Source organism: Otolemur garnettii, unplaced genomic scaffold (genome assembly GCF_000181295.1).
Source record: "Otolemur garnettii isolate 467f Iridium unplaced genomic scaffold, OtoGar3 scaffold00118, whole genome shotgun sequence".
NCBI classification, from domain to species: Eukaryota; Metazoa; Chordata; class Mammalia; order Primates; family Galagidae; genus Otolemur; species Otolemur garnettii.
Genome location: NW_003852513.1, coordinates 2,550,792 through 2,560,242, shown reverse-complemented (window position 1 = coordinate 2,560,242; position 9,451 = coordinate 2,550,792). Strand labels below are relative to the sequence as shown.

The window sequence follows — 9,451 nt, the reverse complement described above, 5'->3', positions numbered from 1 at the left end:
AACCTCAAACTCTTAGGCTTAAGTGATTCTCTTGCCTCAGCCTCCCAAGTAGCTGGGACTACAGGCACCTGCCACAATGCCCAGCTATCAAAATCTTCAACTTGGGCAGCGCCTGTGGCTCAAAGGAGTAGGGCACTAGCCCCATATGTTGGAGGTGGTAGGTTCAAACCCAGCCCCTGATAAAAACCACAAAAAAAAAAAAAAAAAACCTTCAACTTATTCATTATCTGCAAAGTCCCTTTTGCCATGTAAGGTTACATATTCACAGGTACCAGGTATTAGGATATAGGGACTCTTGAGGGGCCATTATTTGGCCTACTACATTAAGGAACTGATTTTTTGGAGGTAGGAGGATAGAAGTCTCACTTTGTCACCCTTAGTAGAGTGTTGTAGCAGCATAGCTCACAGCAACCTCAAACTCTTAGGCTCAGCCGCCTGAGTAGCTGGGATTACAGGTACCCACCACAATGCCTGGCTATTTTTTTTTTAAGAGAGGGAGGGTTCTTGAACTGGCTCAGGCTGGTCTTGAACCCGTAAACTCAAGTAATCCACCCACCTCAGCCTCCCAGAGTGCTAAGATTATAGGCATAAACCATAGCGCCAGGCCTGAGGAACTGATTTTTAATTTTAATTAATTTGAAGATGCCAGGCCCAGTAGCTCACACCTATAATCCTAGCATTCTTGGAGGCCAAGGGAGGTAGATTGCCTGACCTCACAGGTCAGAGACCAGCCTAAGGCCAGAGCGAGACCTCACCTCTAAAAATAGCCGGGTGTTGTGGCGGGCACCTGTAATCCCAGCTACTTGGGAGGCTGAGGCAAAAGAATCACTTGAGCCCAAGAGTTAGCAGTTGCTATGAACTATGATGCCACTCTACCAAGGGCCACCCTACCAAAGGCAACAAAGTGAAACTCTTGTCTCCAAAAACAACAACAAAAAGAAGTCTGAAGTAAAATAGCCATGTGTGGCTAAAAGATACCCACTGGACAGCAGTTAGATCATGAGGAATCTGAAGGCAGGGATCAACTTTTATAAATTTCTGTATTCCCAGTACTTAATATACATACAAGGAAAAAAATGTTTGCTGGATAAACAAGGAAATCAGCCCCAGAAAGACTAAACCAGCCACAATATATGTCTAAGTTCATTGGCCCTTATTTAAAGACTACTTAGTCTTATTTACCATGAATAATTCACTTCTAAAGGACTTCACAGACCAGTGATTATTCCAAATTTAGTAACACGTAACTAGCTATAATACCTACTGAGTACTTGTAAAAATGTACTAGAATACTTTCTTAAGGTTATGAACTCCTGGACATCAATATCTTATTTTCTGCAACTGCACAAATGTACATTATCTTCCTTGGTTAAACAGTTCATGGTGGCCAGGCACCATGGCTCACATCTGTAATCCCAGCACTTTGGGAGGCAGAGGCAGGACTGTTTGTGGCCAGGATTTTGAAACCAGCCTGAGAAACATAGCAAGATCTCATCCTTACAAAAAAAAAATTTTTTTTTAAATGAGCAAGGTTTGGTGGTATATACCTGCTGTCCTAGCTACTAGGGAAGCCAAGGAGGGAGGACCACTTGAGCACTGAGCTCCAGCCTGGGAGACAGTGAAAGTATCTAAAATAGGCTCAGCGCCTGTGGCTCAAGTGGCTAAGGCGCCAGCCACATACACCTAAGGTGGCGGGTTCAAATCCAGCCTGGGTCCACCAAACAACAATGATGGCTGCAACCAAAAAATAGCCAGGCATTGTGGCGGACACCTGTGGTCCCAGCTACTTGGGAAGCGGAGGCAAGAGAATCGCTTAAGCCCAAGATTTGGAGGTTGCTGTGAGCTGTGATGCCATGGCACTCTACCAAGAGTGACATAGTGAGACTCTATCTCAAAAAAAAAAAAAAATTAAGAACTGCTTAAAAAAAGACTTATACCTGTAATCCCAGCACTCTGGGAGGCCAAGGTGGGTAGACTGCTCAAGCTTATGAGTTTGAGACCAGGTTGAGCAAGAATGAGACCCTGTCTCTACTAAACAGAAAAAGTAGCCAGGCGTAATGGCACACACCTATAATCCCAGCTACTTGGGTGGCAAAGGCAAGAGGACTGCTCAAGCCCAAGAGTTTGAGGTTGCTCTGAGCCATGAGACCATGGCAATCTACCTAGTACAACAGAGTGAGATTCTGTCTTAAAAATAGAAAAATAGGCTCAGCGCCTGTGGCTCAAGTGGCTAAGGCACCAGCCACATACATCTAAAGTGGCGGGTTCAAATCCAGCCCGGGCCCACCAAACAACGATGCCTGCAACCAAAAAACAGCCAGGCGTTGTGGCAGGCGCCTGTAATCCCAGCTACTTGGGAGACAGAGGCAGGAGACTCACTTGAGCCCAAGAGTTGGAGGTTGCTGGGAGCTGTGATGCCACAGCACTCTTCCCAGGGCGACAGCTTGAGGCTCTGTCTCAAAAAAAAAAAAAAAAATCTTAGCACTCTGGGAGGCAGAGGCAGTTGGACTGCTTAGTTAACAAGTTTGAGACCAGCCTAAGCAAAAGGCGAGACCTTCATCTCTACTAAACATAGAAAAACTGAAGCAAGAGGATCACTTGAGCCCAAGAGTTGGAGGTTATTGTGAGCTATGATGTCACAGCACTCTACCCAGGGCAACAGTTTGAGACTCTTTCTCAAAAAAAAAAAAAAAAAAAGAAAGAAAGGAAAATGTACTCAAATGGTCACTCTTCCCATTTCAAATTTTCCTTTATACCTTTTGTCTTTTCAAAATGCAAATCTGATCATGCTCCTGCCTCTGCTTAAAATCCTTCAGTGCTTCCCACTGTTATAGGTTATAAGACAACTGTCATCACATTCTTTTAAAGCCCCACATGACCTGGTTTTTGCCTACCCTACTAGTGTCAGTTTGCATTACTCTCACCCATTCCCCAGCAGTCTCTGATCATCCTGGCCTTCTTTAGCTCCTTAAACCTGGCGTTTGTGTCCCCACACCACAGGGCTTCTGCAGGGAGTGCTCTTTCCTCAATGCTCTCTACTGTCACTTAACTTTTCCTTAGTATTTTGGCTAAGCATCCCCTAGCCACCCTCCCTCCCCACTAAGTCAGGCCCTCTGTTATATATTCTTACACCATTGTGTTCTTTCCCGACATAACCTCCTCTCATAGTTCATGATACATTTTGTGGGATTCTGGACTATAAGTTCCATGAAGACCAGGACCATCTCTTTTCTATTCCCCAGCTCTCAGCACAGGATCTGGCATGTTGTAAGTAATAAAAGAATATCTGTCGAATTAATGAAATTCTCAATTTGTTAGAGACAGCTCTGAAGTTTCTAGCTAAGGTAGATAGCCATGCTTTTAACTGCAATGGAGAACCAAAGAAAACATGTTTAGTTATCTATAGAAAATCTAAATGAAAATGTCTAACAAAGCTGGAAATAGTTTGTCACACAGAAGACATGGTAGGTATTATAATCTGGGACTCATTAGTATCTTGGTGATAGCTGAGATTATACTCTTTGAAATCACAAAGGCCAGTGATTCACCTAGGAAGAAAGGGAGAAAGGAAAGGAAGAATGAATGTATCAGAATATCTTGGCAAGATTTTTTCACACTTGCTCTCACCTTCCTCCCCCAATTTGAGGATCTCACTACCTAATGAGAGTTGCTACTGATGAGTGATGCACTTGTGAAAAGTGTAGAGGCAAAATTTTAAGCTGAGAACCATATGCTTTAAAAGAGTTGCAAGCTCACTTATACATAACCTTTGTCAAAACAATTCCAATGAATTAAGATGTGAAAGTGAAGTAGATGAGATCAACTAGCCTTTTATAAGACAACGTCTTAAAAAGCAGTTTGTTTTTTGGCAGTCTCACTACGCCACCCTCGGTATAGTGCGGTGGCATCACAGCTCACAGCAACCTCAAACTCTTGGGCTTAAGTGATTCTCTTGCCTCAGGCTCCCAAGTAGCTGGGACTGCAGGCGCCCACCACATCGCCCAGCTATCTTTTTGTTGCATTTTTTATGTTGTTTTAGCTGGCTGGGCCAGGCTCAAATCCACCAGCCTCAGTGTATGTGGCTGGCGCCATAACCACTGTGCTACAGGCGCCAAGCCAAAAGCAGTTTGTTTTTTAACTGAAAGAAACAAGCATTTGTAGAGAAAAACAAGAAAAAGGCATGGGAGATGGAGAGTCTGTACTTTTAGGCTCATGGGAAAGCCAAACTAATAACAGCAACATCCTAGAAGATGTTGAGGAGCAAATTCTAACAAAAGCTACCATATACTGTACACTTACTATGCAGAGAAGGGCCTAAATGTTCTACACGTAGTATTCATTTACTTTAAATCCTTCCCAAAGTCCCAAGAGGTCCAACTACTCCTTTTCCCATTGAGGAAATAGAGGCGATTAGGAACCCTGAACAAGACAAACAGCTGGCAAATGGCATAGTTGTCTCTAAAGCCAGATAACCAAGAATGTTCATTAAGAATATAAATACATTTGTTTCGAATGCAATCTATCTCTTTTAAAACCGCGGGAAACACTAGAAGATAACTGGGGGTAGGGGTTGAGAGGATCCCTGCCCAGAAAGCCTCTGTCCTCCTCCAAGAAGGGAGGTGGGGGAAGGGCCTGAGCAGGGGCCAAACATTTGGGGCTGGAGCTGTGGAAAATGGAAAACACCGGAGTTAGAGACAAGAATCAAAGACAACTAGATCCCTGTAACAGAAATCCTGAGATTCTGTGAATCCTACATTCACCTCTGAGCTAGAACCTACTGTGTGTCAGGCAGGGCTCTAGGCGCTGTAGAGATTTAAAAAAAAAAAAAAAAAAAACTTCTCAGGTATAACACGTTCGGAAACAACCCAACATCCATGATCACCTGACACTGGGGAAACGCATTTCTCCAAGAACCCCAACCGAAAGCATTTGAGGATATACTCCAAGGTGAGACTAGATTTCGGAAAGCAGGCAGGACGAGTGGTCGAAAAGGCATTTCTAGGTGCGCTCGCCCCCGGGCCGCCCGGACCCTCTCGAGGGACCACAAAGGGACACCGGGTGCAAGCTCAGAAGCTGCAATGAGGGCAGCGGGAACCAGACTACCTGTGGCCCCCATACGTCAGTTGCGGCCCTTCCCCCACCGACTTGGCCGCTCTAAATGGATTCCCTCAGACTCTGTGGCTTCCTGGGCGCCGCTGACCTCAGCTAGGGGACCACCATACCATGCAGCATCTTCCCCAGCAGCCCTAAGTGGACCCGGCCCCCACAGCAACTTACCCGCCCTGCGGGGCCCAAGACAGCCCCGACTCCTTTCCAGACACCGAGGGCCCCCTGACATTTCCACCAATACCAGAACTCTATTGGGACGCGGAGGCGGGACTCAGCGCCTACAACCAATCAGTTCAGACGCAATGCACGTCTCGGCGCAGATAACTAGTTCCCGCCTTTGGACGGGAGAAAAAAAAATAACACGCTTGGCGCCAAACTTCCGCAGTCTCCTGCGGGTCCAAAGAGAAAGGGGCGGGGTATAGGCGGCAAGGAGGCTAGGGGCGGGGCTTCACTGCGGAAAAGGCGGGGTCTGGAAGAAGCTCTTTAATGAAAGGGAAAGTGTGTTCTGAGAAGTCTCAGTTGTCCTTTATTCTTTACATTCTATTGAGTATCGGCTGCGTGCTAGACATAGTGCTTTCCTCAATTATGATGAATAAATCTGTGCCCTGTCTCAGGGCCTTTCCTGAATAATAGCCAGAAAAACAACTCAGAGTGTGGGACCTCCAGGGAAGGGAGTGTAGTGAAGTGGGAGAGATGACAGCTTTTTAAAGGGAAGAATACCGGAATTGTCTTACGGAACCTGTGCACAGAGGGTGCTGATAGGTCTGGCCTCAGGAGCACGTCCTGCACCATTGATTGGTGGGAGAGAAAACAAAGCCATCTTCCTCAGCTACTTCTAGAATCTGCCTATCTTGATCTCTACCTGTTTCCTCTTGTTTACACCCATTTTAGTCTTTTTTTTTTCTTCCACTTCTTGACAGTGTCTCCCTCTGTTGCCCAGACTAGAATGCTGTCCTCTTGCCTCAGCCTCCGGAGTAGCTGGCTCTACAGACCCAGGCACCAACGCCTCGCTAGTTTTTTTTGTTTTTAATGTTGGGGAATCGTTGAGGGTACAAAGAACCAGGTTACATTGCTTGCTTTTATTTTTTTTATTTTGCGGGGGTGGGGGGGCCAGGGCTGGGTTTGAACCCACCACCTCCGGCATATGGGGCTGGCGCCCTACCCTTTTGAGCCACAAGAGCCACCCATACATTGCTTGCTTTTGTTAGGTAAAGTCCCTATTATAATCGTGCCCTGCCCCCAAAAGGTGTGCCCCCCATCCCCTTCCTTCCTTTCCTCTCCACTCCGCCATTACCCCACCCCCCAACATAATACTTTCTTCTTAGTAAAGCATCACAAGAATGGAGAAGCAAGAATACAATGTACTCAATTCTTTTTTTTTTTTCAGAGTCTCACTTAGTCACCCCTCAGTACGTGCTGTGGCGTCATAGTCACAGTAACCTCAAACTCTTAGGCTCAGATGATCTTGTCTCAGCCTCCTGAGTAGCTGGGACTACAGACACCCGCCACAACTCCAGGTTATTTTTTTAGAGATTGAGGTCTCGCTCTGGCTCAGGCTGGTCTGGAACTCGAACTTGTGACCTCAGGCAATCCACCCACATTGGCCTCCCAAATGCTGAGATTACAGGCGTGAGCCACCGCGCCCAGCTCAGTGTACTCAGTTCTGATATGAGGACAATGGATGCTGGCTAGTTTTTGATATTTTATGTAGACACAGCGTTTTAACTCTTGCTCAGGCTGACTTTAGAACTCCTGGCCTCAAGCAATCTTCCCTCTTCACCCTTCCAAAGTGCTGGAATGACAGGCCTGAGCCACCGTGCAGGGCCCCAATTAAGTCCTAACAATGCATTCAGGGCCTGTCATAGTACTCTGGAAGGCTGAAGCAGATGAATTGCTTGAGCTCAGGAGTTCCAGACAATCCTGAGCAGTGAGACCTCCCCTCTACTAAAAATAGAAAAGCTAGCTGGGTGTGGTGGTGGCCCCTGGAGAGGCAGAGGCAAGAGGATTGCTTGAGCCCAGGAGTTTGTGGTTGCAGTGAGCTATGATGCCATGACACTCTGCCAAAGGAGACAGAGTGAGAAACTGTCCAAAAGAATAAAAAAACTTGGCTTGGCACCTGTAGCTCAAGCAGCTAGAGCACCAGCCACATACACCAGAGCTGGAGGGTTCGAATTCAGCCTGGGCCCGCCAACAACAATGATTACAACAACAACAAAAAGTAGCTGGGGCGCTGTAATGGGTGCCTGTAGTCCCAGCTACTTGGGAGGCGGAGGCAAGAGAATTGCTTAAGCCCAAGAGTTGGAGGTTGCTGTGAGCTGTGACGACACAGCACTCTAACCAGGGCAACAGCTTGAGTCTCTGTCTCAAAAAAAAAAAAAAGAATAAAAAAACTTTGGAAAAGGTTTGGTGCCTGTAGCTCAGTGGTTAAGGTGCTGACCATATACACTGAGACAGGGAGGTTCGAAGCTGACGTAGGCCAGCTAACCAACAATGACAACTGCGACAAAAAAATAGCTGGGCGTTGTGGTGGGCACCTGTAGTCCCAGCAACTTCGGAGGCTGAGGCAAGAGAATTACTTAAGCCCAAGACTTTGGTTTTGCTGTGAGCTGTGATGCCATGGCACTGTACCAAAGGCAACATAGTGAGACTCTGTTTCAAAAAAAAGCAAAACCTTTGAAAAGGCTCCTTATTTGGAGAATATGTTCTAAAGAGCACTGGCTTCCTAGATTCTCCCCTACTCAGCTTTGCTTTTGAAGAGACGTTAGACCAGCAGTTATTCCAGGATTCCACATAGAAGAGACAGGAAGGAGTAGGGAGAGTTTGCAAGACTCTCTTTATGTTGGTGGATCATAAAGTAGACAGTAAGGATGGAGACAGGAAGGAGATCAGACCTGGAAGAGCCATATATGGTCAGTGGGAGGGCAGATCTGCATCGGGCAAATTTAGCCAGTCACAGATGGAAAATATAAAAATAAATAAAAATTTAAAATAACAATATAACAATTAAGAAGATACAAATGCAGGCCGTGCCTGTGGCTCAGTGAGTAGAGTGCTGACCCCATATACCGAGGGTGGCTGGTTTGAACTGAGCCTAGGCCAAATGGCAACAAAAAAATAGCCGGGCTTGGGGCTGGCACCTGTAATCCCAGCTACTTGAGAGGCTGAGGCAAGAGAATTGCCTAAACCCAAGAGCTAGAGGTTGCTGTGAGCTGTTAGGCCACATCACCCTACTGAGGGTGACAAAGTGAAACTCTGTCTCTAAAAAAAAAAGATACAAATGAAAAATAATACAGTATATCAATTACTGTATTTAAATAGTAATTTACATTGTACTGGGATTATAAATAATAAAGAGATGATTTAAAATATATTGGGTGCGCCTGTGGCTCAACGGAGTAGGGCACTGGCCCCATATGCCGGAGGTGGCAAGTTCAAACCCAGCTCCGGCCAAAAACTGCAAAAAAAAAATATATATATATATACTTATATATATATGAGAAAGATATTAATGATTATATGCAAATGCTACATTTTGAGCATCTCCAGGTTTTGGTATCCACCAAGATCCTAGAATTAAACCCCACATATACTGAGAGAGGACTGTCTGTCAAGTAAATGCCAAAGTTCTTGGAATTTACCTTTCAATGACCGAGAAGTAGGGGGAATACTGAGGGATTTTAGACTTGGGATGGTCATGATATGACTTGATTTTTTTTTTTTTTTGAGACAGTGTCCCAAGCTGTTGCCCTGGGTAGAATGCCATGGCAGCACAGCAATCTCAAACTCTTGGGCTTAAGCAATTCTCTTGCCTCAGCCTCCCAAGTAGCTGGGACTACAGGCACCCTTCACAATGCCCGGCTATTTTTTGATTATAGTTGTCATTGTTGTTTGGCAGGCCAGGGCTGGATTTGAACCTGTCAGCTCTGGTGTATGTGGCTGGTGCCCTAGCAGCTGAGCTACAAGTGCCGAGCCTTGAATTATTATTTTTTAAATTTTTCTTCTCGTACCTTTGGTACAACTTGATTTGTATCCGTAAAAACCTGTTGAACTCCACGAGGATGATTTTGAGATTCAGTTACAGTAAACGAGGTGAGAAGAAATGAGAATCTGAAGGAGATCGTAGATAGGAGAGGTGATAGATTTTAGAATATTTAGGAAATAAAACAGAATTTAGCGATTGATTATTGCTTTACAGTATAAGTGCATGATGATGGCTTTCATAAAAAAAACTTATTGAGGCTGAGCAGGGTGGCTCACACCTATAATCCTAAGCACTCTGGAAGTTAAGACTGGCAATTGCGGCTCGGCGCCCATAGCTCAACCAGCTAAGGCGCCAGCCACG

General features: G+C 45.5%; 1 protein-coding gene across 1 annotated transcript in view; it reads right to left on the bottom strand.

Moving 5' to 3' along the window:
* The window catches only part of CASP8AP2 (caspase 8 associated protein 2), a 52,254-nt gene extending 46,920 nt beyond the window's left edge, over positions 1–5,334 (bottom strand). The window contains exon 1 of the mRNA XM_003797525.2: positions 5,278–5,334. The gene's annotated coding sequence lies outside the window, so the exon portion shown is untranslated. The remainder of the gene's footprint in view (positions 1–5,277) is intronic.
* Positions 5,335–9,451: the final 4,117 nt, after the last annotated feature.